This window comes from Bubalus bubalis, chromosome 3 (genome assembly GCF_019923935.1).
Source record: "Bubalus bubalis isolate 160015118507 breed Murrah chromosome 3, NDDB_SH_1, whole genome shotgun sequence".
Classification (NCBI taxonomy): Eukaryota; Metazoa; Chordata; class Mammalia; order Artiodactyla; family Bovidae; genus Bubalus; species Bubalus bubalis.
This window is the reverse complement of record NC_059159.1, coordinates 108,460,083-108,472,333: the sequence shown is the minus strand read 5'-3', so window position 1 is coordinate 108,472,333 and position 12,251 is coordinate 108,460,083.

The following is a 12,251-nucleotide window of genomic DNA, read 5'->3' as shown; positions in this document are numbered from 1 at the left end:
AAAGATAACTCTTAATTACTATTGGATTTAGAAGGACATTATAAGTTTTAAGCAAGATGTGAAAACACGTTGGACTTCTGGGAAGACTGTCATCCCTAAAATAAAGTCTGTTTCTGAATGCGTTCTATTTTAAAGTATCAGTGAGATAAATCTGAATGTGTACTTAATATTTTCAGTGTTACTCCAGCAAGTCAATAAATGATACAGATAATGCAAACACCAGGAATTCTGCCAGATGCTCAAAACCCCACACTGGCTAACATCTGCACTATTTTACATATTCTATTCTATCCCTGTATTTGTCTTCCTTCTTTCAGCAACCCTTTATCTTTTTCTTTTTTTATTACAAAGAAGTCCCACCTTTTTACTGAGGGTATACAAATCCTTCTGCTCAGAAGGAAAAGAGCTCTCCCTTTTCTTGGGTGATAGATACACCTCTTCCACAGCTCCCAGTTTTCTCTTCTACCAGTGCTTTCCATGTTGGTTACAGCATTTGTAGAGATCAGAGAAGGCAATGGCACCCCACTCCAGTACTTTTGCCTGAAAAATCCCATGAACGGAGGAGCCTGGTGGGCTACAGTCCATAGGGTCGCGAAGAGTCAGACACGACTGAGCGACTTCACTTTCGACTTTTCACTTTGATGCATTGGAGAAGAAAATGGCAACCCACTCCAGTGTTCTTGCCTGGAGAATCCCAGGGACGGCGGAGCCTGGTGGGCTGCTGTCTATGGGGTCTCACAGAGTCAGATACGACTGACGCGACTTAGCAGCAGTAGTAGCAGCAGCAGAGATAGCTGATGAGTCTGCTAAGGTTGTGCAGTTCATCAGTGAACATTCTGTTTCTAACCATTCTCTTCTTTTGGATACAAAACTGCAATTAATTCTCCTTCCAGCCTCAAAATCATATGGGGCCCTTGATCAGTTCTTTAGGGTGCTTTTCAAAGTTGCCCAGGATACCAATACTGTCATATACCCCAAGCATGGCCCTCTTCTCTTTCCAATGGTCAGCCACTTTGGGGGCAGGAGGGTGACTGTTACATGGAACAATCTGGGAACACCCAAAGAAAAACATCTGCAGGCCAGAGGCACTGGTCCCATAGATTACAGCCTGCCACCCAAGAGAGGTTCCCTGCCATTGTTCTCATCTCTCCCCTACAACAGCTTACCACAGGAGCACAGGAGGGAGGGCCAAGTGTGGCCTTCAAGGAGATAACAGAACCTTCCCCACTGGGGGTCACATGAGTACCAGGTGCAAGCAGCCATCTTGGGCTTTACTGCAGCAGCTCTTTATCTTTTAAACATTTTGGGGAATTCCCTGGTGGTCCAGTGGTTAGGACTCTGTGCTTCCAGTTCAGGGGGTATGGATTTGATCCCTAGTTGTGTCCAATTCTTTGTGATGCTATGGACTGTAGCCAACCAGGCTCCTCAGTCCATGGGATTCTCCAGGCAAGAATACTGGAGTGGGTTGCCGTGCCCTCCTCCAGAAGATCTTCCAGATCCAGGGATAGAAACAATCTGCATCTCCTGTGTTGCCTGCACTGCAGGTTGATTCTTTACCCACTGAGTCATTGGGAAACAATTACCTAAGTGATATAAAAATAATTATTGAAGATAAACTAAAGATATAGTTACTTATGAATTAACTCATTAACATGTAATAGATGAAAACAAGCAGAAAGATTACTTTTGTACAATAAAAAATTGGAACAGGAAAACTTAAAAAAATACAAATAACTTAATATTTGCCAGCAGAGTACATCATGAGAAACGCTGGGCTGGAAGAAGCACAAGCTGGGATCACGATTGCCAGGAGAAATATCAATAACCTCAGATATGCAGATGATACCACCCTTATGGCAGAAAGTGAAGAGAAACTAAAAAGCCTCTTGATGAAAGTGAAAGAGGAGAGTGAAAAGTTGGCTTAAAGCTCAACATTCAGAAAACGAAGATCATGGCATCTGGTCCCATCACTTCATGGGAAGTAGATGGGGAAACAGTGGAAACAGTGTCAGACTTTATTTTTTGGGGCTCCAAAATCACTGCAGATGGTGACTTCAGCCATGAAATTAAAAGACGCTTACTCCTTGGCAGAAAAGTTATGACCAACCTAGATAACGTATTGAAAAGCAGAGACATTACTTTGCCAACAAAGGTCCGTCTAGTCAAGGCTATGGTTTTCCCAGTGGTCATGTATGGATGTGAGAGTTGGACTGTGAAGAAAGCTGAGTGCCGAAGAATTGATGCTTTTGAACTGTGGTGTTGGAGAAGACTCTTGCGAGTCCCTTGGACTGCAAGGAGATCCAACTAATCCATTCTAAAGGAGATCAGCCCTGGGATTTCTTTGGAAGGAATGATGCTAAAGCTGAAACTCCAGTACTTTGGCCACCTCACGCAAAGAGTTGACTCATTGGAAAAGACTCTGATGCTGGGAGGGATTGGGGGCAGGAGGAAAAGGGGATGATAGAGGATGAGATGGCTGGATGGCATCACCAACTCGATGGATGTGAGTTTGAGTGAACTCCGGGAGTTGGTGATGGACAGGGAGGCCTGGCGTGCTGCAATTCATGGAGTCGCAAAGAGTCGGACACGACTGAGCGACTGAACTGACTGACTGACTGGGGAAGTAACATCCCACAATCCTGTGCAGCGTGGCCAAATAAACAAACAAAATTTCCTCCCCAGCCTTAACTAAACATTAATCTACTTTCTGTCTCCATAGATTTCCCTATTCTGGATTTTGATTTTGAGTAGAGGTGTAAATATGTGCTCTTTTGTGACTGGATCCCTTCAAGTTAGGATATTATCAAGATTAATTCAAGTTATAGCATGTTTCAGTGCTTTATTTTTATTTTTTGGCCAAATAATATTTCATTGTATGGGTATACATCCTTTTGTTTATCCGTTCATCTGTCGATGAATATTTAAGTTGTTCCACCTTGGGGCTATGGATAATGCTGCTATGCACACTCATATACAAGGTTTTGTGTGAACATGTGCTTTGTTTTCTCTTGGATATATTCTAGGAGTAGAATTGTTAGGGCATGTGGTAACTATGTTTAATCAGTTAAGAAACTGTTTTCCAAAGCAGCCACAACTTACATTCCCACTGGCAATTCCATTTTGAACTGACTGTTGTATATGGTGTGAGTTAAGGCTCCAACTGCATTCCTTTGTATGTCACCCCATTGTCCTAGCACCATTTTTTTGAAAAGACTATTCTTTCCCCATTGAGTAATCATTGGCATCTCTGTTAATCAGTTAATCATGGAGGTACTGATTTATTTCTGAACTCTCAATTCTACTCCACTGATCTGTGGTAGCCTCCTTATCTTCAAGGGATACATTTGTTCCAAGATCCACAACGTATGCCTGAAACCACGTGCTGTGCTGTGCTTAGTTGCTCGGTCATGTCTGACTCGTTGAAACCCTGTGGACTGTAGCCCACCATGGATAGTACTAAATCTTATATATACTATATTTTTTTCCCTATACTTACATACCTATGGTAAAGGTTAATTTATAAATTAGGCACAGTAAGAGATTAACAACAATAATAATAAAATAGAATAAGAGTATTTAACAATATACTCTATTGTTCATACCATGTGAATGTGGTCTCTCAAAATATTTTATTACACAAATTTAATGCCTTTTTCATCTTAACTAAATATATATCATGGACTATGGCCATAACTTTTGTAGTTTGAGGTACAGCAGCAAAACTAGCATGAATTTCTTTTTTCTTCCTCATAATTTCATGGACAGATTTGTTTTTACTGTATGTCTTAGCAACTTCAGCATATGATTTTTTTTCTTTCCTTATTAAATTGAGAACTTTCACCTTTCCAGTTGAAGCATGTTTTGGACATATCCAAACTGCCAGTATCACTACTCTTGCTCTTTGAGGCCATTATTAAGTAAAGTAAGGGTTTCCTGAACACAAGCGCTATGATACCACAACAGTCTGATAACCACGATAGTGACTAAGTGATTAACAGGTGGGATAAACTGGATAAGGGATGATTCATATCTCAGGTGGGATGAAATAAAATGTTGTGAGAGTTTTTCATGCTACTAAGAATGACTCATGATTTTAAACTTAGGAATTATTTATGGAATTTTTCCATTTATTATTTTCAGACTGTGGTTGACTGCAGGCTAAACAAGACTGTAGAAAATGAAAACAGGGATAAGGGGAGGCCACTGTATATGTTTATTATCAGGCTAGTAGGACTAGGTTGTCTTTGTTACCATTTTTTTGTAGTAACCTTTGAAGTCAGAAAGTGTGAGTCCTCTAATTCTCCATTTCAGGACTTTTGTTTCTGCTATTTTGGGCCCCTTTAATTTAATATGAATTTTTGAAAGAGTCAATTTCTATAGTGGTCAACTTCTATAAAGAAATCAGCTCAGAATCAGATATTGGCACAAAACAGACACATGTATCAATGCAGCAGAAAAGCGAGCCCCCAGAAAAAAACCCACACACCTATGGTCAATTAATCTTCAACAAAGGAGGCAAGAATATACAACGGAGAGAATGGTCTCTTCAGCAAGTGGTGTTGGGAAAGTTGGACAGTCACATGTAAATCAATGAAATTAGAACCTACTCTCACAGCATACACAAAAATAAACTCAAAATGGCTTACATACGTAAGCTATACATACATAACACTATAAACTCCTAGAAGAGAATATAGACAAAACATTCTTTAACATAAATCATACCAATGTTTTCTTAAGTCAGTCTCTCAAGGCAACAGAAATAAAAGCAAAAACAAACAAATGGAACCTAATCAAGCTTCCAAGCCTATGTACAGTAAAAGGAAAGCATAAACAAATGAAAAGACAACCTACGGACTAGAAGAAAATATTTGCAAATGATGTGACCAAAAGGGCTTAATTTTCAAAATATACAAATGGTTTATACAATTCAATAATATCCAAAAAACAAACACCACTATCAAAAAATGGGCAGAAGGCCTAAATAGACATTTCTCCAAAGAAGACATACATATGGCCAACAGGCACAGAAAAAGATGATGAACATAGCTAATTATTAGAGAGATGCAAATCAAAGCACATCGAGGTACCACCTCACACCAGTCAGAATGGCCATCATTAAAAATTTACAAATAACAAATGCTGGAGATGATATGGAGAAAATGGAAATCCCCTACACTGTTGGTGGGAATGTAAATTGATACAGCCACTATGGAAATGGTATGGAGGTTCCTCAGAAAACTAATGATTGAGTTGCCATATGATCCAGCAATCCCACTCCTGGGCATACACTGGAGAAAACCATAAATCAAAGATACGTGCACCCCACTGTTCATTGCAAGCATTCTTAACAACAGCCAATACATGGAAGCAACCTAAATGTCCATCAACAGATGAATGGATGAAGAAGATGTGATGCATATATGCACTGAAATATTATTCAGCCATAAAAAGGATAAAATAATGCCATTTGTAGCAACATGGATGGACCTAGATATTATCATACTAAGTGCAATGACAGAAAGAGAAAGACAAATACCATATGATATCACATATATGTAGAATCTAAAATATGACACAAACAATCTTATCTATGAAATAGAAATAGACTCAGACATAAATAACAGACTTGAGATTTACCAAGGAAAAGAGGTAGTGAGTGAGGGATGGATTGGGAGTTTGGGATCAGCAGAGGCAAGCTATTATACCTAGAATGGATAAACAACAAAATCCTATTGTATAGCACAGGGAACTATATTCAATATCCTATGATAAACCATAATGGAAACGAATATGAAACACAATGTACCACAGCTTTCTTATCCATTCATCTGCTGATGGACATCTAGGTTGCTTCCATGTCCTGGCTATTATAAACAGTGCTGCGATGAACACTGGGGTACACGTGTCTCTTTCAATTCTGTTTTCCTCAGTGTGTATGCCCAGCAGTGGGATTGCTGGGTCATAAGGCGGTTCTATTTCCAGTTTTTTAAGGAATCTCCACACTGTTCTCCATAGTGGCTGTACTAGTTTGCATTCCCACCAACAGTGTAAGAGGGTTCCCTTTTCTCCACACCCTCTCCAGCATTTATTGGGATGGTACGGGGAGGGAGGAGGGAGGAAGGTTCAGGATGGGGAACACGTGTATACCTGTGGCGGATTCATGTTGATATATGGCAAAACCAATACAATATTGTAAAGTTAAAAAATAAAATAAAAAAAGAAACATAATGTATATACATGAATAAATGAATCACTTTGCTGCATGGCAGATATTAATAAAACATTGTTAATCAACTATACTTGAATAAAGGAATTTTTTTTTTTTTAAAGAAAGAAATGCTAAAGTCCTGTTTCTCCTGGGAAGAAAGCCCTCCAGCTAGGAACTCAGAGGAGAGAGATCCCTGTCTTCTGGCTGCAACAGTCTGGCATGAATTCTCTGCCTCACTGAGTTGGGAGAGGAGAAGGAGAGTATGGTTCTGGTTCACCTTTCTTACCAAATTTTTGTTGATTTTCTTTAACAGATGTCTCTTCATTTGCTGTTCATTCTTAGGACCATTTCCAGAGGCTTTCATATTTTTAAAAATAATTTTCAACAGTTTCTCTGTGAAGCAACTCATCAGATATCCTTTAATGTAAGAATTATAGCAAACTTTCATTTTAATGAGTTTATTCATTGCTCACTTATAGCAGAATGGCTTTGGAGTATATGCTGTCCATTCATTAATTTCAAATAGGTTTGTATCAACTAGTAACATGATGTGAGATCAACAATTAATAGTAGCAAGAAGCATATGTTGAAACTGTGCTTTACCCTGGTGAGATCAAAGGCAGTAAGAGAAAACAGCTCATAGAAGGTGTGGTTTTATGAGTGATTAGATAGGTACCTGGGAAGGGCACAAAACGCATGCCCAACCCACAGAGACTGAACCAGAACTGTGTCTGAGAGTCTCCTGTGGAGGTACGGGTCAGCAGTGGCCTGCTGCAGGGGCTCTGGGTGCAGCAGACCTGGGTATGGCATAAGCACCCTTGGAGGAGGTTGCCATTAACCTCACGATAGAATGACCAGAACTTACACAGGACTGAGGAAACAGACTCTTGGACGGCACAAACAAAACCTTGTGCGTACCAGGACCCAGGAGAAAGGAGCAGTGACCCCACAAGAAACTGACCCAGACATGCCCATGAGTGTCCAGGAGTCTCCAGTGGAGGCGTGAGTCGGCAGTGGCTTGCTGCAGGGTCAGAGGCACCGAGTGCAACAGAGTGTACATGGGACCTTTTGAAGAAGGTCGCCTTTATCGTCATTACCTCCACCATAGTTTGGCCTCAGCTCAAGCAACATGAAGGGAACACAGCCCACCCTTCAACAGAAAATTGGATTAAAGATTTAATGAGCATGGCCCCGACCATCAGAACAAGACCTAGTTTCCCCCCTCAATCAGTCTCTCCCATCAGGAAGCTTCCATAAGCCTCTTATCTTTATCCATCAGAGGGCAGACAGAATGAAAACCACAATCACAGAAAACTAACCAAACTAATCACATTGACCACAGCCTTGTCTAACTCAGTGAAACCAAGCCATGCCATGTAGGGCCACTCAAGATGGACGGGTCGTGGCAGAGAGTTCTGACAAAACGTGGTCCACTGGAAAAGGGAATGGCAAACCATTTCAGTATTTTTGCCTTGAGAACCCCATGAACAGTATGAAAAGGCAAAAAAGTATGACACTGAAAGATGAACTCCCCAGGTCGGTAGGTGCCCAACACACTACTGGAGAAGAATGGAGAAATAACTCCAGAAAGAATGAAGAGATGGACCCAAAGCAAAAACAACACCTAGTTGTGGATGTGACTGGTGATGGAAGTAAAGTTAGATGCTGTAAAGAGCAATATTGCATAGGAACCTGGAATGTTAGGCCCATGAATCAAGGCAAATTGGAAATGGTCCAACAGGAGATGGCAAGAGTGAACATCAACATTCTAGGAATCAGTGAACTAAAATGGACTGGAATGGGTGAATTTAACTCAGATGACCATTATATCTATTACTGTGGGCAAGAATCGCAAGAATTCCTTAGAAGAAATGGAGTAGCCATCATAGTAAACAAAAGAGTCTGAAATTCAGTACTTGGATGCAGACTCAAAAACGACAGAATGATCTCTGTTCGTTTCCAAGGCAAACCATTCACTATCATGGTAATCCAAGTCTAAGCCCTGACCAGCAATGCTGAAGAAGCTGAACAGTTCTATGAAGACCTACAAGACCTTTTAGAATTAATACTACACCACCCCCCCTCCCCCCCCACACACACAAAAATGTCCTCTTCATTATAGGGGACTGGAATGCAAAAGTGGGAGGTCAAGAGATACATGGAGTAACAGGTAAATTTGACCTTGGAGTTCAAAACGAAGCAGAGCAAAGGCTAAAAAAGTTTTGCCAAGAGAACACACTGGTCATAGCAAACACCCTCTTCCAACAACACAAGAGAAGACTCTACACATGGACATCACCAGATGGTCAATACTGAAATCAGATTGATTATATTCTTTGCAACCAAAGATGGAGAAGCTCTATAGAAGGCAATGGCACCCCACTCCAGTACTCTTGCCTGGAAAATCCCATGGACGGAGGAGCCTGGTAGGTTGCAGTCCATGGGGTCGCGAAGAGTTGGACACAACTGAGCGACTTCACTTTCACTTTTCACTTTCATGCATTGGAGAAGGAAATGACAACCCACTCCAGTGTGCTTGCCTGGAGAATCCCAGGGATGGGGGAGCCTGATGGCTGCCGTCTATGGGGTCACACAGAGTCGGACATGACTGAAGTGACTTAGCAGCAGCAGCAGCAGCAGCATACAGTCAGCAAAAACAAGGCTGGGAGCTGACTGTGGCTCAGATCATGAACTCCTTATTGCCAAATTCAGACTTAAATTGAAGAAAGTAGGAAAAACCACTAGACCATTCAGGTTTTATCTAAATCAAATCTGTTATGATTATACAGTGGAAATGAGAAATAGATTCAAGGGATTAGATCTGATAGACAGAGTGCCTCAAGAACTATGGACAGAGGTTCATGACATTGTACAGAAGGCAGTGATCAAGACCATCCCCAAGAAAAAGAAATGCAAAAAGGCAAAATTGATGTCTGAGGAGGCCTTACAAATAGCTGAGAAAAGAAGAGAAACTAAAGGCAAAGGAGAAAAGGAAAGATTTACCCATTTGAATGCAGAGTTCCAAAGAATAGCAAGGAGAGGTAAGAAAGCCTTCCTTGGTGATCAATGCAAAGAAATAGAGGAAAACAATAGAATGGGAAAGACTATAGATCTCTTCAAGAAAATTAGACATACCAAGGGAACATTTCATACAAAGATGGGCACAATAAAGGACAGAAATGGTATGGACCTAACAGAAGCAGAAAATATGAAGAAGAGGTGGCAAGAATACCCAGAAGAACTATACAAAAAAGATCTTTAAGACCCAGAGAACCAGGATGGTGTGATCACTCACCTAGAGTCAGACATCCTGGAATATGAAGTCAAGTGGGGCTTAGGAAGCATCATTATGAACAAAGCTAGTGGAGGTGATGGAATTCCAGTTGAGCTATTTCAAATCCTAAAAGATGATGCTGTGAAAGTGCTGCACTCAATATGCTGCACTCAATAAGAATTTAGAAAACTCAGCAGTGGCCACAGGACTGGAAAAGATCAGTTTTCATTCCAATCCCAAAGAAAGGCAATGCCAGAGAATGCTCAAACTACCACACAATGGCACTCATTTCACATGCTAGCAAAGTAATGCTCAAAATTCTCCAAGCCAGGCTTCAACAGTATGTGAACTGTGAACTTCCAGATGTTCCAGGTGGATTTAGAAAAGGCAGAGGAACCAGAGATCAAGTTGCCAACATCCGCTGGATCATCAAAAAAAGCTAGAGTTCCAGAAAAACATCTATTTCTGCTTTATTGACTATGACAAAGCCTTTGACTGTATGGATCACAACAAATTATGGAAAATTCTTCAAGAGATGGGAATACCAGACCACCTGACCTGCCTCTTGAGAAATCTGTGTGCAGGTCAGGAAGCAACAGTTAGAACTGGACATGGAAGAACAGACTTTCTCTAAATGGTGAAAGGAGTACATCAAGTCTGTATATTGTCACCATGCTTATTTAACTTATATGCAGAGTACATCATGAGAAACGCTAGGATGGAGGAAGCACAAGCTGGAATCAAGATTGCTGGGAGAAATATCAATAACTTCAGATATGCAGATGATACCACCCTTATGGCAGAAGTGAAGAGGAACTAAAGAGCCTCTTGATGAAAGTGAAAGAGGAGAGTGAAAAAGTTGGCTTAAAGCTCAACATTCAGAAAACTAAGATCATGGCATCCAATCTCATCACTTCATGGCAAATAGATGGGGAAATAATGGAAACAGTGTCAGACTTTATTTTTTTGCTCTCCAAAATCACTGCAGATGGTAATTGCAGCCATGAAATTAAGACACTTGCTCCTTGGTAGAAAAGTTATGACCAACCTAGACAGCATATTTAAAAGCAGAGACATTACTTTACCAACAAAGTCCATCTAATCAAAGCTATGGTTTTTCCAGTAGTCATGTATGGGTGTGAGAGTTGGACTATAAAGAAGGCTTAGTGCTGAAGAATTGATGCTTTTGAGCTGTGGTGTTGAAGAAGACTCTTGAGAGTCTTTTGAACTGCAAGGAGATCCAACCAGTCCATCCTAAAGGAAATCAGTCCTGAATATTCATTGGAAGGACTGATGCTGAAGCTGAAACTCCAATACTTTGGTCACCTAATGCGAAGAACCAACTCATTGGAAAAGATCCTGATGCTGGGAAAGATTGAAAGCGGGAGGAGAAGGGGACAACAGAGGATGAGATAGTTGCATGGCATTACCGACGTGATGAACACGAGTTTGAGTTGGTGATGGACAGGGAAGCCTGGCATGCTGCAGTCCATGGGGTTGCAAAAAGTCAGAGATGACTTAGCGACTGAACTGAACAGAGACAGACATCACACGCATGTGCTCAGTTGCTTCACTCATGTCCAACTCTTTGGGACCCCATGGCCCGCCAGGTTTCTCTGTCCACAGGAATCTCCAGGCAAGAATACTGGAGTGGGTTTCCATGCCCTCCTCCAGGGGAACTTATCCACCCAGGAATCGAACCCACATCTCTTGCATCTCTGCTTTGCAGGCAGATTCTTTACCTCTGAGCCACGAAGGAAGCCCAGATAGACAACATACAGTAACACAAATGATTAAACTTCTAAAACTCAACATGTTGTATGGCCTTGAAGAAGCTGTGAACCAACTAGTCTCTTTATCTTTCAGAAACAGTTTGAAAAACAGGACCTTAATTCAAACTTAGCTTGATTTCTGTGCTGAAAATAAGAGATGTTGGCGATATAAAACAGGAAATGTTAATTAAGTCTCATGTGAGTTTTAAAAGCTAAATGCTTGGACAAGCTCTAGTCATTTGCAACAATCACGTTTACATCTAAATTGATAAAAATGAGGTACTGCTAAATCTCAGAATCATTCTCAGCTCTGGAAGGCATTTCATATTGTCTAAAGTCTTAAGAGAGGTGCTGAGGAAGCCCCTGATGTGACACGGCGAATATTAAGAACACAGAGTCCTTTTGTTTGCAGTTGTGCCTTTTCTTTGATGTTAAAACCTAGCATCTAAGAATTACCACTGATTGAAATAGGAGAACCTATGTTTTCTAAAGATACTTCAGGAGGAAGAGATGTGTTGTGCTCAAGTGTAATTACTTGTTTTGACTCTAGAGGTTCCTGATCCACAGTGGACTTTAAAAAATCATTTCCATAATGCTTTTAGAACTTCTAAGCAGAAAATACAGGAGCAGCAGGGGACTGACATTTAGTTTATTAAATCAGAACTGAGGTTTCTGGCCCTGATGCCTGCAGTTACTGAAAAGGCACCCTTTCCCCAGATGAATTTTGCCCGCCCCCCCCTCCCCCAACACACATATCTGTGTGTCCAGAACCAGCAAGAAATGGTATTTATTCAGTTGGGTTTCATTTTGTAAGTTGACTTTTGAATCCTTTCTTAGAATTTCTATACACCATATTAGTTTTCCTTGCACATACAAATTGAGTGATAATAATGTAAGTGATACATATATGTGCTTTCTATGTACCAGAATCTGTTCTAATGGCTTTGTGTATATTAATTTGTTATTCATCACAACAATCTCAGAAGGAATGTGA